Raw genomic sequence first — 15,078 nt, forward strand, 5'->3', positions numbered from 1 at the left:
TGGATTTCACCATGAGACCTCCAACCCTTCCTCTTCCTGATTAGAATCAGCAATTATCCTTTAAAAATCCTTGATTTTGCTTCTGCAGTCCCCAAAGTGCAAAGGCAGACATGACAACGAAAATCATTATGGAAAACAAAATGAGACAAATTGCCTAGTCTTAGGAAACATCAGCTCTGCTCTGAGGTTCTGAATAGTGTATCTGATCTGACTTCAGTGCCATCTTAAAAACATCTATTTATGCTGTGATTGAGCCTAGTATTGTACTAGACAGACTGGTTTAGAAGGGAGTAAGAATTTAGCATCACCCCTCCAGGAAAACCAGTTTTAATACAAGGCTTGGGGAGGGGCAAAGGGGAAGTTAACAGGTGAAGGCTAATTTCTAGGGCTGTGTGAAGCTTTGGGTGGTGATTCATTTCGGAGGAGATTCAGCCCAATTCAGTGGCCGACTCTGAATCTGAATCGAGTCAGGGGACCAATTAAAAGGTCTGAATTGATTTACAGCTCTCCGAATCTTTGGAAAAGATTCGGAGAGCTTCGATGATTCAGACAGTCCCCCCTGGCTGCAGCAGGGAGCTGCAGCTGGACTTGGAGCTGGTAAGTAGGGGCTGGGGGAGGGGAGAGAGGACCATGGGGGACCCCTGCCAGGCCCCATCCCCTCCCTGCTCCCCCAGCCCCCCCCAGCCCCCACCTGCTCCCCCTAGATCCCCATGGCTGCCTTGCCCACCCCAGCTCCCAGTACTTAAAAAAAAGCCTGATTCACCGGTGCTGGTGGGCAGGGGAGCAATCCCAGCTGCCCTCCCACTGCCCCATGCCATGTGGGGGGCTCTGCCATGAGCTCCCCAACCACACCTTGCTCCCCCAGCCCTGCCATGGCTGCTTCACCCGCCCTAGCTCTGGCCCTTTAAGAAAAAAAAAAATGAGAAAAACCCCAGGACTCATGGCTCCTGCTGCAGCCTTGAGTCTCCGGGGGTGGGGCTCATGCAGAACCCACCACATAGGGAGGTAGTTGGGGGGGCAGTGGGGATCACCAGCAGGAATAGTGAGTGCCTGGGATTTTCTCAGGTCTTTTTTCTTAAAGGGCCAGAGCCATGGTGTGCGGGGCAGCCATGGGGGGGCTTGGACAGCAGGGAGGGTCAGGTGGCTCATGCAGAGCCCCCCACGCAGTGGGGGGCAGTGGGGATCACCCCCTGCTGCACCTGAGTCAGGGCTTTATTTTTTCAAAGTGCCGGGAGCTGGGCGGGCAGGGCAGTCATTGCTGGGCTGGGAGTGCGGGCAGGTGATGGGCCTGGGTGATTCGGAGATTCGGCCTAATTGAATCACAACAGTGATTTGAATCACCGAATTGAATCACTGTCCCCCAGATCGGCTGAATCCAAAGTGAATACCAGCTGCTTTGCACAGGCTTAGTAATTTCTGAATATTGAGAGGTAATCAGTCAGATCCAGACTGGAACCTAAAGGCCTTTCATCACCTAAATTAATGCAAATATATTACCCCTTACATGGACAACATATACTCTTAGGCTGTTTCAGACCAGAGAATGGCCAAGAAAGCAGAGGAAAGAATCTAAATTGATTCTCCCCAGCAAAATGCAGGCAAGGAACAAGCAGGAGAGAAAAGTTTTTATTCCCATGCATCCTGTCCCAAGGGAACTTCAGCTTAGGCTGCACCAGCTTTGAAACAGCTTCCTGTTTGTGGGGTGGGAAAGATGGTGGTAAAATTTATATAATTTTTTCAGCCAATACCTTTTTTTCTTGGATTGGAAAGAAGCAAAATTCAGGCTGAGTGAAAGATGTGGCTAATTTATATAAATTTTAACGAAGTATTTCTTTGCAGAGACTGCTACAAAAAATAATTAATTTTGACAAAAATTATTTTATTTTTTTCATTTTGAAACAACTCTTCTCTTTGACTTTTGATTTTATTTTAAAGAATAAAAAATAAAACAAAGCTCAAAGTAAAATTAAATGTTTAATTTCAGGCCTTCACATTTGGTTCAGTGAAAATTCCTCATTTTCAGTTGACCCAAAACAAATTTTGTTTTCCAGTCTTCTAATGAATGGGGACATCAATTATTCACACAGCTCCAGCAGTATTTAGTTTCAACAGCTGAGGAGAGGACGTGGGGGGACTAAAATCAGGTTCAGGATCTGGGGGATGACCTCTGCTTGGGGCAGTTACTTGTAGAATTGCTGGTGTCCATGGCAGCTGGGAGGTAGGACACAACTGGGTCACTTTACGAAGTAGAGTGGAAAGTTTGACATGAAGAACTTTCATTTAGAAATGGGGTCAAAATCATTTGTTAGAAGTGCGTCATTTGTCACACCAGGATCAAATACTATGTCAGGCCTCACGGTTGCCATGTGCCAGGTACAATAGCAAGGAAGTGCAAACTCTTAATTTTTGGATCAGGATATGTTTCCCATCTTCTTTGCATTCACTTATTACTGGTGTAAGTGACTCCACAAGGTATGAAGAACTAGGGTTCTGACCTAAAGATACTGATTATCTTCTGCTTTTGTCTGACGTACCCTCCACTGGCTTCAGTGAAGATACTCCCAAGTTAATATGGGGAGTATCTTCAAGCTTCTGATGCTCTACCTTCCCTCAGGAAGCTTGCCTGATCCATGACCAATGCTTGAAATTTGAAACTTGATCTAGGCAAGGTATCGTTTCTGTTACAGATTCACAGAAAGAACCACTGTGGTTTTACATCCTGAGTCACAAAGGCCAGAGTAGGACACATCTTTTAAAAGGACATACTTTTACTTAAAAAATGTAAAGTGATGCAGAATCTACCACTGCTGTTGCCAAATTTTTTTCAACAGCCAATTACTCTCATTAATAAAATGTTCTATTTCTAGTTTGAATTCGCTTAGTTTCAGCGTTCAGCAACTTAAATTTGTAGTCCTCTGGCTGCCAAACCAAAGAACTCTCTGCTGACCAATTCCTATTTCTGGTGAACATACTGTGGTCAACTAATCTTTTAACATTTCCTTTGACAAACCAAACAGATTGAGCCCCTGGAGCCTTCCACCATGAAGCTTGATCTCCAGTACTCACTCACATGGTTATCTGAACCCTTGCCAATTTATCGACACCTGTCTTCCATTGTAGCCACCAGCCAGGCCACAGGTAGCTTTAAGACCTACCTGTGTAGGCATTACCACACAGTAACACTGTGTGTTCCATCTTGGGAGTAAAGTTACTCTCAAGTCGGAGCACACACACAGTGTTACTGTGCAGTAAGGCGTCTACATGCACCTTACTATGAGTAACCCAGTGTAAATTACCATAGTTACTGTTCAGTACAGGTGCACAGATGTAGACATGTGCCTGTACTGTGCAGTAACTTTTGGTTACTGTATAGTAACCTAAGTCATTGCACAGTAACTCGGCACTTGTAGACACACCCAGTATTCCAGTGCAGTCACATCAGTACTGAGGGGCCTCCTATTATCTTCTCCAAGTACAGCAAAGTGATTTTGCCAAATCATTTGATGAAAACACATAGGAAGTCATTCTCGGCAGTTGCTCTTCAGCTCTGGAACGCCTTTCCCCTCAGTGCCCACCAGACCTGAGCCTGGACATCTTCTGGTAGACCTTCTTATTTGGGTGGGCATTTTGCAAGCAATGCTAAGCAGGGATATGGGTTTTTTTGGTGGGGAAGGATGTATTTTATATTTTAATGCTCTACTTGCTTTTATGAGTATTTTTTCCTTGCCTTGGTGTCTTCTCCATTTTCTTGTTTTTAAGTACTTTTGTTCTCTTACTGTAAGCCACCCTGAGCCTTTGTTGGGAAGAGTCATGTATGTATCTAAAAAATAAATATACAAATAGCTATTTCTAGTCCATATTTCCCTACTTATGTATCTAAGGTCTGTATTGGCTCTTTGGCCATTATATTGCATTGCAATCTCAAGTTCAGCTGATTATCCTTGATGACCCCAAGCCTTTTTCAGAAAAACTGCTATGTAGATAGTGTGCTCTATCCTTAAATATGACCTGCATTCTTTTTTTAGCGGTATTACTGCATTTGGCCATGTTGAAAGGTATATTGTTTCCTTGCTCTTAGCTTTCTGAGCAATTCAGATGACTCTGGGTCTGCAACCTATCTACTTTACTATTTACCAGTCCCCTAATCATGGTGCCATCTTAAAACTTGATCAGTAGGGAATTTGTTAAACCCAACTTGCTGCATACTTCCCAGCGGTCTGTTAACTGTGACTGCCTGAGGTTACTTCTGCTCACTAAATGACAAGGTTAATCTAGTTTACAATACATCACTGGAAAAAATGTTGTTGACTCAACACTTGCAGAAAATGAGAACAAGAAAATAGCAGTACATTTCAAAATACTGGGTAATATCCTTAGAAGCTCCATTGAAACTATTCTGATCTACTGAATATCACCACCACTGTAGATAAGAGAATACTCCCCAACCTTAATTATTGCTAAAACTCATTAATGTGTAGCCCTTGGATGTGAAGTCTGAGTGGAGAGGGCTCTGGTTAGCCCTATATTTTCTAAGAGTAAAAACTGAATTTTGAGTTAAATCAGTAATTTTAATTAGATTTTGGAGATGTAGTATGTTTACCACAGTTAAGGCAGAATGCTAGTTTCCAAGTACATTTGAGCCATCTAGTAAGTTCTTCAGCAAAACGTTCTCTACGCTATTGCAGGAAGGAGAACTGTCATCTAATTCATTCATTTACTTTTCAACCACTGTAAGAGTTGCAATCTTAAAAAAGATCACAGGTACCACTGATTTACTCTTGAAAAAACCTAAGGTCTTGAGGGCCTTCTGAGGCAGCAGTGAGGCCAAGTCATCTGCTTGGCCAGCAGCCAGAGTTTGCTCTGGTTGGCCAGGCTCCATTTCTGGCAGCACATGCTGCTGCCATGTGTGCTATGCCATGTTTTTTTGACCCTGGAAGCATCAGGTTCATCATTGTATGGGTTGTTGTCATGGTCGCAGGGCACTAAAGTGCCTGCTCCTTTAAGGGCTGAAGCTGCCTAGGGAGAGAGCCCTAGCAGTCAGTCAGGAACCCCTCAGCTGCAAGTTACCATGGCAGCAGGAATGAGGGAATTAGCTCCACCTTCAGGCAGTCAGCTGACTGGAAGAGGCAGGGCCTGGGGCATATGGAAACCACAGGGCTGGAACCAGAGAGTCAGTTCTCTGCCAGCAGCCAAGGGGGAAGGACTTCAGGAGCTTAACAAATACCCTGGCCTACAAGGCACGTAGTGCTGGGGGGGAAGGGTCATTCTTTTAAAGGGACAGAGCACACCCTGAGTCGCTTGCATTATGTTATAGCCCAAAATTGTGTTTTGATTTCTGTTTGTAAACCAGTGGATTGGGCTGATGCTATTGGGGAAGGAGGAGGCCTCATTGGGGGCTCATTGTAGTGTGGGGACCCCAGCGCCAGTGTGTGCGCAGTGACAAAGGGGGTAAGCGGACCCCAGCACTGGGGGCGCTGAGAGAGAGAGAAAGGGCTGTGGAGAGCCCAGTGACAGCTGGAGGCCAAGTTAAACTAAGGCCTCAGAGGGACACTGTGTGAATGCCATCTGCGAGGCTTGGGGCATGGTAAAGGGGCGGTTTGGAGTCACACATCTAGCCCCCAAGGCTGAAGGTGTCGTGAGAGGCATCCATTTTGGAGCAGGACCCAAAAGGGGTCCAAGAACCCACAGGATTCAGTGGGGTCCATCAGGACCATGTCCAAAAAATATAAACTTGAGGGCAGCCTCCCCATCTATTACAGGCACAGCAAGACATGGCAGGAGAGAGAAAGAGGGTACCCATTGGGCAGGACTGGTATGGTCAAGGAGCCCAAGGGGTATCATGGCCATCCCTGGGGATCCCCATTCTGTGACAGTCATCAAGAATCAAGAACAAAAAAACCTGCAATTCCTTTTGATCTCGTTCCAGAATCAGGAAATACCACCGGGGTAGGGACAGACATTCAGAAAGCTGGATCTTAAATTGATTCAATCTTTGGAGGTAGTCTAACCTGGCTAGGTTGGTCTGGTTTGCAACTGTACAGGCATTCCCTCTGGACTGAGGAAATGCTGGCACATGCCTGCAGTGGCTCAGGCTAAAAGCTGGGGTGCACTAGAGCAGCCGTCCTTTCCCTTCCACTATGCTGAGCTCAGGGAGGCATGGCCAGGCCCCAGCAGGTTGCTCTGAATAGAGAGGGGTGTAAATCTCCACCCTGCTTGTACCATCCCAGGCTTTTTCCCACTCACTGTTCAAGGGGTGGGAGTATTGCCAGACCCCAGCCCCAGGCTAGCCCTCTGTGGCAAAGGAGGTGTTTGCAGTGCATGTATCTGTTGATGATACTGAGCTTTTCAACCTCTCTGTCCCTACTTCTGTATAGTGTCTGCAAACCTTACCAGCCCATCAGTAAAACAAAAGCCTCTCTCATTAGTTCAAGCTCTACTTAAACAGCTTTTTCCAAGGAAGGAACAGAGGCACATCACCAGCTGACCTGCTGATTAGCTCCAAAAAGCCCTAAGCAGACACTATTCTGTCTGCTTGTTCCAGTGAAATTAGAGATGCACACTCACACATATCTTTCAGCATTAGCTAGCATACCACATGCCTAGGGTCCATGGGGCTGGGGTCTGTGTTGTGGGAGATGGGAGGGAGGGAAGTGGGATCCCTGCTTGAACAGCAAGCAGCAAGGGGGGAGGGGCAGGGAGAAGAAAGGCAGACCGTGCTGTGCCTACAGTCTCCACCACAGCTGTGACTGGGGAGCAGAGGGACAGGGTCAGCCCTGTTCTCTGGAGTAGATAGCACAGCACAGTCAAACCCAGGGCTGAAAAGCATCTGGGATGCTGGGGGACTCTGCTTTAATTTAAACCAGGAAGGGGTCTGGGACAGACAATGCATAAACTGGTTTGACCCTAATCAGTTAAGTCTGATACTACATTCAACCAAGTTTATCTTAAACCAGTTTCAGCCATTTTTGAAACTGGTTTATGTGCACTGAACTTATCTGTTACAGGTTTAAACCAGCTGCTGATCACTTAAACCAGTTTATGTGCAATGTCTGTCCCTAGCCCATCAGTGCAGAACAGGGCATAGGCTTAAAAAAATAAAAGCTTGATCCTGTAAAATGTGAATAACATGAGCAAGCCCTGCAGGACATTCTTCCCCATGTCCTGTTATGGGGATGGATATCAGTGGGAATGGAGTTACTGAGAGTTCTGAGTTAACCTTGATTGACCTTCTGAAGGCCTTATAGCTCATGTGTCTCACACGAATGGGTGTTTTACAGGTAAAATACTGGATTTGAAAACCAAAATCTCAAACCAGAAAACTTAATTCTGTAAAGCTAATTTTTTGACAGGATCCACCCAATAGTAAATAACTCATCTTCCATAATGAAAGGTTTCCCATGAGTTACAGTAAATAGTCCTGTGTTTCTCACACACACATATTTGTTTATAAACAAGGCAGGCATTGTGCTCTCCACTCCCAGTGCTCATTTGTTCCAGGCATTAGCCTTTTTACATGCTGCACTCTTGACAGACTTGCATAAAAAATACTGGTTAATAGATAGACATATTAGACTTTTTTTTACTTTCTCACTGAGCCACCTTCAAGAAGAAATTTGGTGAAGTTTCTGGTTAATATATAGCCTGAGGATTAGAGCCTCCTCTCTTACTGAGAAGCAAGAAATGCAGTTTCAAACCCTTATCTGAAGAGGTCCTGGAACCTGGGTCTCAAGCTCTCTGGAAAGTCCCCTAACAGGTAGTTGGGCTGAAAGTGAGAGGGTCTTTATGCTCACGATATGTAGTGTTTGCCTGACTATAACTTGGGCCTTATGCCTATACCCATGCAATTCCATTTTCCTGTACCACTGCCCAGGCAGAGTGTAGACCTCGAGATCACCATCAGTAGGGGTGCGTGAAGCGGGCCATATGCAATTTGGATTTGGATTTGGCCCAAATCGGGGACAATGATTCAATTTGTTGATTCAGATCGCTGTCCCTGATTCGATTTGGCCAAATCCAAATCTGAAGATTCGATGGTGAGAAAAATCAGCGATTTGGTGAGACAATCAGCGATTCGGCTATAGATACAACTTTAAATGTTTTTTCTGCATACCTCAAGGTACAAGGTGAGGCTCGTGAATGTTGTAATGCTGGGTGGATGGAGCATCCCACAGGGGTATGCGGTGGGGGGAGCCCATATGCTCGGCAGCAAACCCAGAAGTGGACGAGAAGTACTTCCGGTCTACTTGCGGTCCACTGGGGAATGTGTATGGAGGCTACCCCATGCCCCCCAGCTCAGCAGTCAGCCACGGGGGGGACCCCAGGTGTCCCCCCAGACCCAGGAGGCACCAGTCGCTAAGTTGCACTGGGGCATGGGGGGTCCCCCAGCGTACTTTGCAGCAGACCCAGAAATGAACTGGAAGTGCTTTTGGTCCATTTCTGGGTCTGCTGCCAAGTGTGCTGGGGAGAACTCCATGCTGCTGTAGGATGCTCCATCCGTCCCAGCATCGCAGCATTCATGAGCTGCCTGCTACCTAGAGGTATGTAGACAAAACATTTAAAGCTGTGTCTATGTCCGAATAGCCGAATCTTTCTGAATCTCTCTGAACTGATTCAGAGGGTTCCGATTCAATGTGGAGAGATTAAAAGGTCTCCTGATTCAATCCAGATTTGGAGATTCAGCCACTGAATCGGTCAAATCTCTGCCAAATCGAATCAGGGACCGAAGCTTCACACAGCCCTAACACTAAGTAGGCCTGTTTGAGGATGCAAAGCTGAATCCCAAAGTGTTTGCAAGTGCCAAAAACTAGTTATTTGGCCATAAATGTGCTATTTAGGTGCTTAAAGTGAAATAAGAGTTATACCACCAAACTTCTAAACAATGCAGTGTCATTTTGCAAGGGAAATAATTCTGTTTTTATTTAAAAGAGTTCAAATTGTTGTAAACTGTATAAAACACTTTTTGGAAACCCTATGGAAACCTCCTGTATCTATTTTTTGATAGCATATGCCAATGGAAACAACTTTGTAGATATACTTAAATTACTATAAACTTGAGAGAGGTACTTAACTGTTTTAGTCTGAAGTCAGGCAGAAGGCAGAGCAGGGGGGCATTGTAGGGCACCTGTACAGGTTCTGTGATGTGTTCTGAGTTCTCAGTTAATCGAGTCTCAGTTAATCGAGTCTGCTGGAGCGGTCTAAACAGAATGCTCCAGCATGCTGCAGTTTCTTTGTATATTCAACATCACCTTGTTTCAAAATGATGCTGGGGGCACTTTAACTAAAGGTCATTGAACAAGATTTAATTAAAGTGCCCCCACTGCCATTTTGAAATGCAGGATGCTGAATACATGAGATGTTGTGGGTATTTTAATTAGAGCGATTCCTGTTAGGCTTTCTCTAGTGCAATTCCTGCCACAGTAAAATACAGAATAGTTGTACCTGTCCAGCTCACAAGGGGACTGTAAGGTTTATTTTATTAATATGCGCAAAGTCTTTCCATTAAGAACATCACATACTGTCTGCTTATTTAAAATTTCCTCCCTTTCCTTCATGACACCTTTCCCCTGTACTATGTATTTTTCTCCCTCACAGATGTCCAAATGCACATCAACACTCTCAAGAGAGCTATGTTTCCTTCTGTCAGTGACTTGGGCCCCTGTCCTGAACATTCCTCAGTGCAGGACGTATCCTGTGCCCACATGGAGACTTCTCACCTCTGTGTAGCTGCAGCAGCTTCCACCTCCAAATCTGCAAATTCTACATATATTTAACAGCAGTTTCCCCATCAGATAGAGACAATTACTGGAGTAATCCCAGGCAAAATGACCAAAAACAGACCTTGTCACCAAATACAGTAATTTACATCATTCTGGGTGTGTCTACACAAGATGTTTACTGCAGAGGTGCCTAATTAGACACGTAGTCAACATCTCAGGCTTTACACATGCAGTACTATGAGGCCCTGGGAACTAATTACTCTGCCGCAGGTTAGTGTTTGTAATACAAGTACTATCCCGTGGTGGAGATCTTTGCTGTGCAGCAACACACATGCATTGATGGGGCTGACCGGGGCATGAGGGTGCTTCAGTGCAGGGGCTGCCTACCTGGTAGCCCCACACTGGAGCACCGTTATGCCCGAGCCAGCTCCTCTGCAGCACAGGCCTGGCAGGCTGACCCCTTTGGCCCTTTGCCAGCTGAGGCTGCTCTGACCTGGCTCAACGTGCTGTGATCCTGGGCTCATGTTCAAATGCAGCACTCAGGAGAAATAAACTCTGACACAATATGCGCCAGAGTTTATTGCTGCACATTAATAGCATGTGTAGATGCTCTGACACACAGTCCTTGTCATGGGTATAGTAGGAAGGCAACCATGAAGATGGAATCACCACAATTGCATTTTGGGCAATTGCAGTAGCTAACAGAATGGAAGATTGGCTTTGACCCAATAACAGAGCTTAAGGACTGAATAACCTCTGACAATCTGGTTATGTAAGAGGAAAAAAGGAGCAGTTTTATTTTTACTTGACTTTTCCTTGTAGAGATGCACATTCCCATTAAGATCAAAGAGTCCAAAGGTGGGCCTCTGTGACATTATCACACTAAGCTTGAAATGCACCTTCAAGTAGGCACAGCAGAAACCATTCTAGGAAGTCTTTATCTAACACGGTAGTTAAATAAAACACTAAGGCGAGATGCAGAAAACACTCAGATTATGGAGAACTGGTTACTGTACTATGTAATTACTTATTCATTGATTACCCAAACTGGCAAGACTTACTGGTAGTCACTCCATCCTTGAGTAAAGGTTAGCTGTACAAATATCACCTAAATCATATTCCTGTTGTTTTCTGATCCATGAAGCTATCTTCATTGCATGGCCTGGTGCTGATAAAGAAGTTATCAGGGTAATGTCATTGATAGCCCTGGGTGAAATGTGAAAACATAAAATCTAGATGTCCAATGTTATTTGTATAATGCTCATATCTCAAAGTATTTTTCACTTGGGACTAATAAGTTATCCTGCAAAATTCAGTGTACTTTTTGTCTATGTATTCAGTGAACCTGCATTCCCTCTCCCTCTAAGTGCAAAGTTACCCAATGAAAATTAATTATTAAACTTTAAATTTAATTTTTACCAATATTAAATAAAAAAAAGAAAATCTACTTTTGCACAAAACCTACTGTTTTCATGCAGTATGGAAGAAAATTAATTTTCTTCCAAAGGATCAAATCTGCCTGCATAGAAATGCTATGTGCAAACCAGCATAAAGACCACAGGATAGCCAACAGTTTCTCTCAAGGAACTGAACATAAAACACCATCAAATATCATAGTAAGCACTCAATAACAGTAACAGAGAGGACACCCAGAGGAAAATGGCAGTCATTTTTTAGTGATATGGGCTGAAATGTGATCCTTGATCTTGAGGAAAAATGGAAGATTCGTGGTGAAATTTTGACCCACTGAAGTCAAGGAGAGTTTTGCCACTGACTTCACTATCCAGCCCCATTCTTTTGTGCTGTTCAGCCTACTTGGGAACAGGTATTTAAACTGATCGTCCCTTTGCTGTGCAAATACTTAGTAAGATACAATCCTTGTCTCCTTCTTCAAAGATATTTCAGTCTAAATTAGCAGAGACTGGAAAGCAGAAAGGGGACAACCAAGGAACTGAGGCACACAAAGACTGAAGACCAGAGGGCTTTACAAAATTGCCTTTTCACAATCAAAATACAAACCAGTTGGAAACAGGCTCAGGGACACGTTTAATGGCCACATTGGGTGCTTATATGCATTTGTAGGTGCCTAAATACATTTAAAACTCTGGTCTCAAATGACTTGGCCCAGGGTCACACAGGCAAATTATGGCATAGTTTAGATTTGAACCTGATCTTTATCAGTATTGGGCAGTGCAATAACAACAGCTCCTGGATCACTTTGCCCCAGAATTATATATTGAAATGATATTTGTAAGGTAAACTTTTACTTGGGAGTGGAGGAACTATACATAAGTTTTGCTAGTTTCAGAAACTGTTTGAACTATGAAGAATGTATAAATAATTACATGCTAAAGTAAACAATTTTCCAAAACCTAAACCTTTCTTCCTTCTTCAGTGTCACATTTAACTTATCTATCTCTTTTAGTATGAATTCCCCAGAAGTGTTGTTAGTGTATCTTTCCCACCCCCTGCATCCTGTTTTCACCTTGACTGCTTGACACTGAGGAGGTTAAGAGTTCATTTGGGTAAAGCAAAATACTATTTTGGGTTCACCTTCATTTTCTATTTTTAGCTTATCTTTGCTGTCTGTTAGTAGCAAAGAGGACTTTCTGTCTAGTTTTTTGGAGGCTTTCTTACTGTGCTTCATTCACAACATAAATTAAAGATTTGTCAGTAGCAAGATCTACAGTTGCAAAGCAGTTTGTTCATTCTCCCCCTTTATTTTCACACGATCACAGCACTCTCATATATTTTCCTCTGGGTCTCAATTTCCTTTCTTGATCTCTGTGCTAAAGCTTATGGGTGTTGAGAGTTTGAAGAAATTCCTCCAACCCTTCTGATGATGATGGTGACTTAAAAAAATAATCCCAGCATATGTTTCAGTTAATCTGCCTCTATTACAGATAAAGCCCAAAATTTATCCTCTAATTAAATCTTAAGAGAAATATTCACTTTGTACAGTTTGGTTTTAATTTAATGAAGTTGTAGGGCTTTGATGAAGAATTCTGCCCATGCCCAGGAAAAAATCTCTAGCTGGAATTTTCAAAGGCATCTAAGAAAGTTAAATACCCAAGTCTCAATTTTCAAGTGTGCTTATTAAGTTATTCAGGTACAATACAAAGGCAAATAAAATGGGACCTCTACTTCTCTATCCCTTGAATGCTTTTGAAAATCATGCTGTGAGTACTTTTTTTCTTTTAAAATCATTTAAAACATCCAGCCTTGAAATGTACCACGTTATGTGTATAGACACTGCTTTAGAGGTAGGATTCAAACTTTTGGGGGGGCTGAATCCCCCCCATAACAGATGAGATCCCCCTTGTAAGACTTGAAAATCATAATCTGGGGGTCTCTGATTCTATTAGGGAATCATGATGGGCAGCTCAATTTTTTTTGGAGACCTCTCCAAGAGTGAAAGTGTAATTCAAATTCTGTTTACAGTGAACACATCTCACCTCATCCAGTAAGACCCTTATCTTGTGATCCAAATGCAGTGTAAGTCAATGCAAGCCTTTTCTAATTACTTTCTTGTGCTTTAAATTAGGTCTCTGGGATCTTCTCCTACCCTCTGACTGGTTAGAAAGTGAGAGAGTAATTCTCTCCCTGTTTCCTCTCAGCAGAGCCAGAAATGGGTCTGTGCGCTCTTACTTCCATCTGTGTGGTCATTAATCAGTCTCTTAGCAAATCCCTTAATAACCTCCTAGAAGCAAAAATATGAGCAGTGGCACTTCCATTTACTTTAAAATAATTTTCTTTAAAATAAACAGCTTGTAACATTATCAGTTTAAAAAAATGTCATTTCCTCTGCTTAGAGCTCAGTCATCCCCATTAAAATCAATTGGAAACCTCACATCACCTTCTTTGGGTTTTCATTCTTGTCTGTAATGAAGACAAATATATCCACCTGGGCATGTTTTAGGTCTCTTTCTCTGTCAAAAGCACTCAAAAATGTTGCTGAGAAAACTATTTCACATTTCAATGTTTGCTTTTTTTTCTCCTTTCGTCTGGAAGGCAAGGGCCAAGGAATCTATGCATAATCCTGGAATGGGCTGGTTCATTCTAAAACAACTCATGTTTATAACAGCATTTCAAAAGAATTAATGCAACACTGAATAATTTGAAATTAACAAGGAGATCCCTGTAATAATCTAACACAGCTGAACCTTAAAGCCAAGTACATGTTCTTTTCAACATTTTCCAGTGAAATCATCATAGTTATAGAACACCTATTTCATCATCAGCTTGAGAATGCAATTCACAGAACCAGTTCTGTTAACTCAGAAAACTGCAAGCAAGGAAAACTAACACCTTCCAAGACTTGCTAACAAAAATCACAAGCAAAACCCTAGCCCTAAACCCACCCCAGCACGCTCCCTGGTGGACCCAGAAGTGGACCAGAAGTGCTTCTGGTCCACTTCTGGTTCTGCTGCTGAGTGCGCCGGGGAGCCCCCCGTGCTCCTGCGGGACGCTCCATCTGCCCCAGCATCACAGCATTCACGAGCCACCTGGTACCTTGAGGTATGTAGAAAAGACATTTAAAGCTATGCCTATGTCCAAATCTTCAAATCTTATCAAATCGATTCAGAGGGTTCCAATTCGATTTGTAGAGATTAAAGGGTCCTCTGATTCAATTTGAATTCAGAGATTTGGCCACCGAATCGGGCTGAATCTCTGCCAAATTGAATCAAGGACTGAAGCTTCTCACAGCCCTAGTGCACAGTTGTTGTTTGCTTTCTCCTACCTGTTTTTCATGAGGGCATTTGGTGCACTGGATGAGATATATTACATTTCTGGGGGTGCAGGTGTAAGATCCAGGAATGTTGGTGGTTCTGTTGTGGGGTGTAGTAATAGTAGGGGTAGTGATGTGTTGGCAAGTTTTACATTTCTTGTCCTGGCATGGTCTGGATCCATTCAATGTGTTTTCGGCTGTATGTATCACATGTAGGCATGAATAACCTAAAAGTGCCATTTTTAAGGTGCATTAAGGGTGCATTCATGTAGACCCATGCCCTTAATGTGTCTTAAAAATGGCTAATGCACCTTAAATTGGCACATGTAGGCACACCCACTGTTTTACACTTCTGCACTCTGATGCTACAGGGAAGAGAGCTGTTGGATAAAAATATCATTTTTACTTAATCTCTGACTATAACTCTTTCTTTGATGTCCCTGAGAACTGCAAATCCAGTAATTCACTGACCCAGAGAGATGTATTAAAAAAGCAAAAAGAAAGTGTAATTGAATGGACTAATAATTTCTGGACTAAAGTGTGCATGAAATACTGGATCAGAGTATTAAATCCCAAACAAAATTAGTTACTCAATAACCATATTATTCAAATGCATTAAATGTTTCCTTGAGT

Source organism: Crocodylus siamensis, chromosome 8 (genome assembly GCF_052110815.1).
Source record: "Crocodylus siamensis isolate JL-2025a chromosome 8, ASM5211081v1, whole genome shotgun sequence".
Taxonomy (NCBI): domain Eukaryota; kingdom Metazoa; phylum Chordata; order Crocodylia; family Crocodylidae; genus Crocodylus; species Crocodylus siamensis.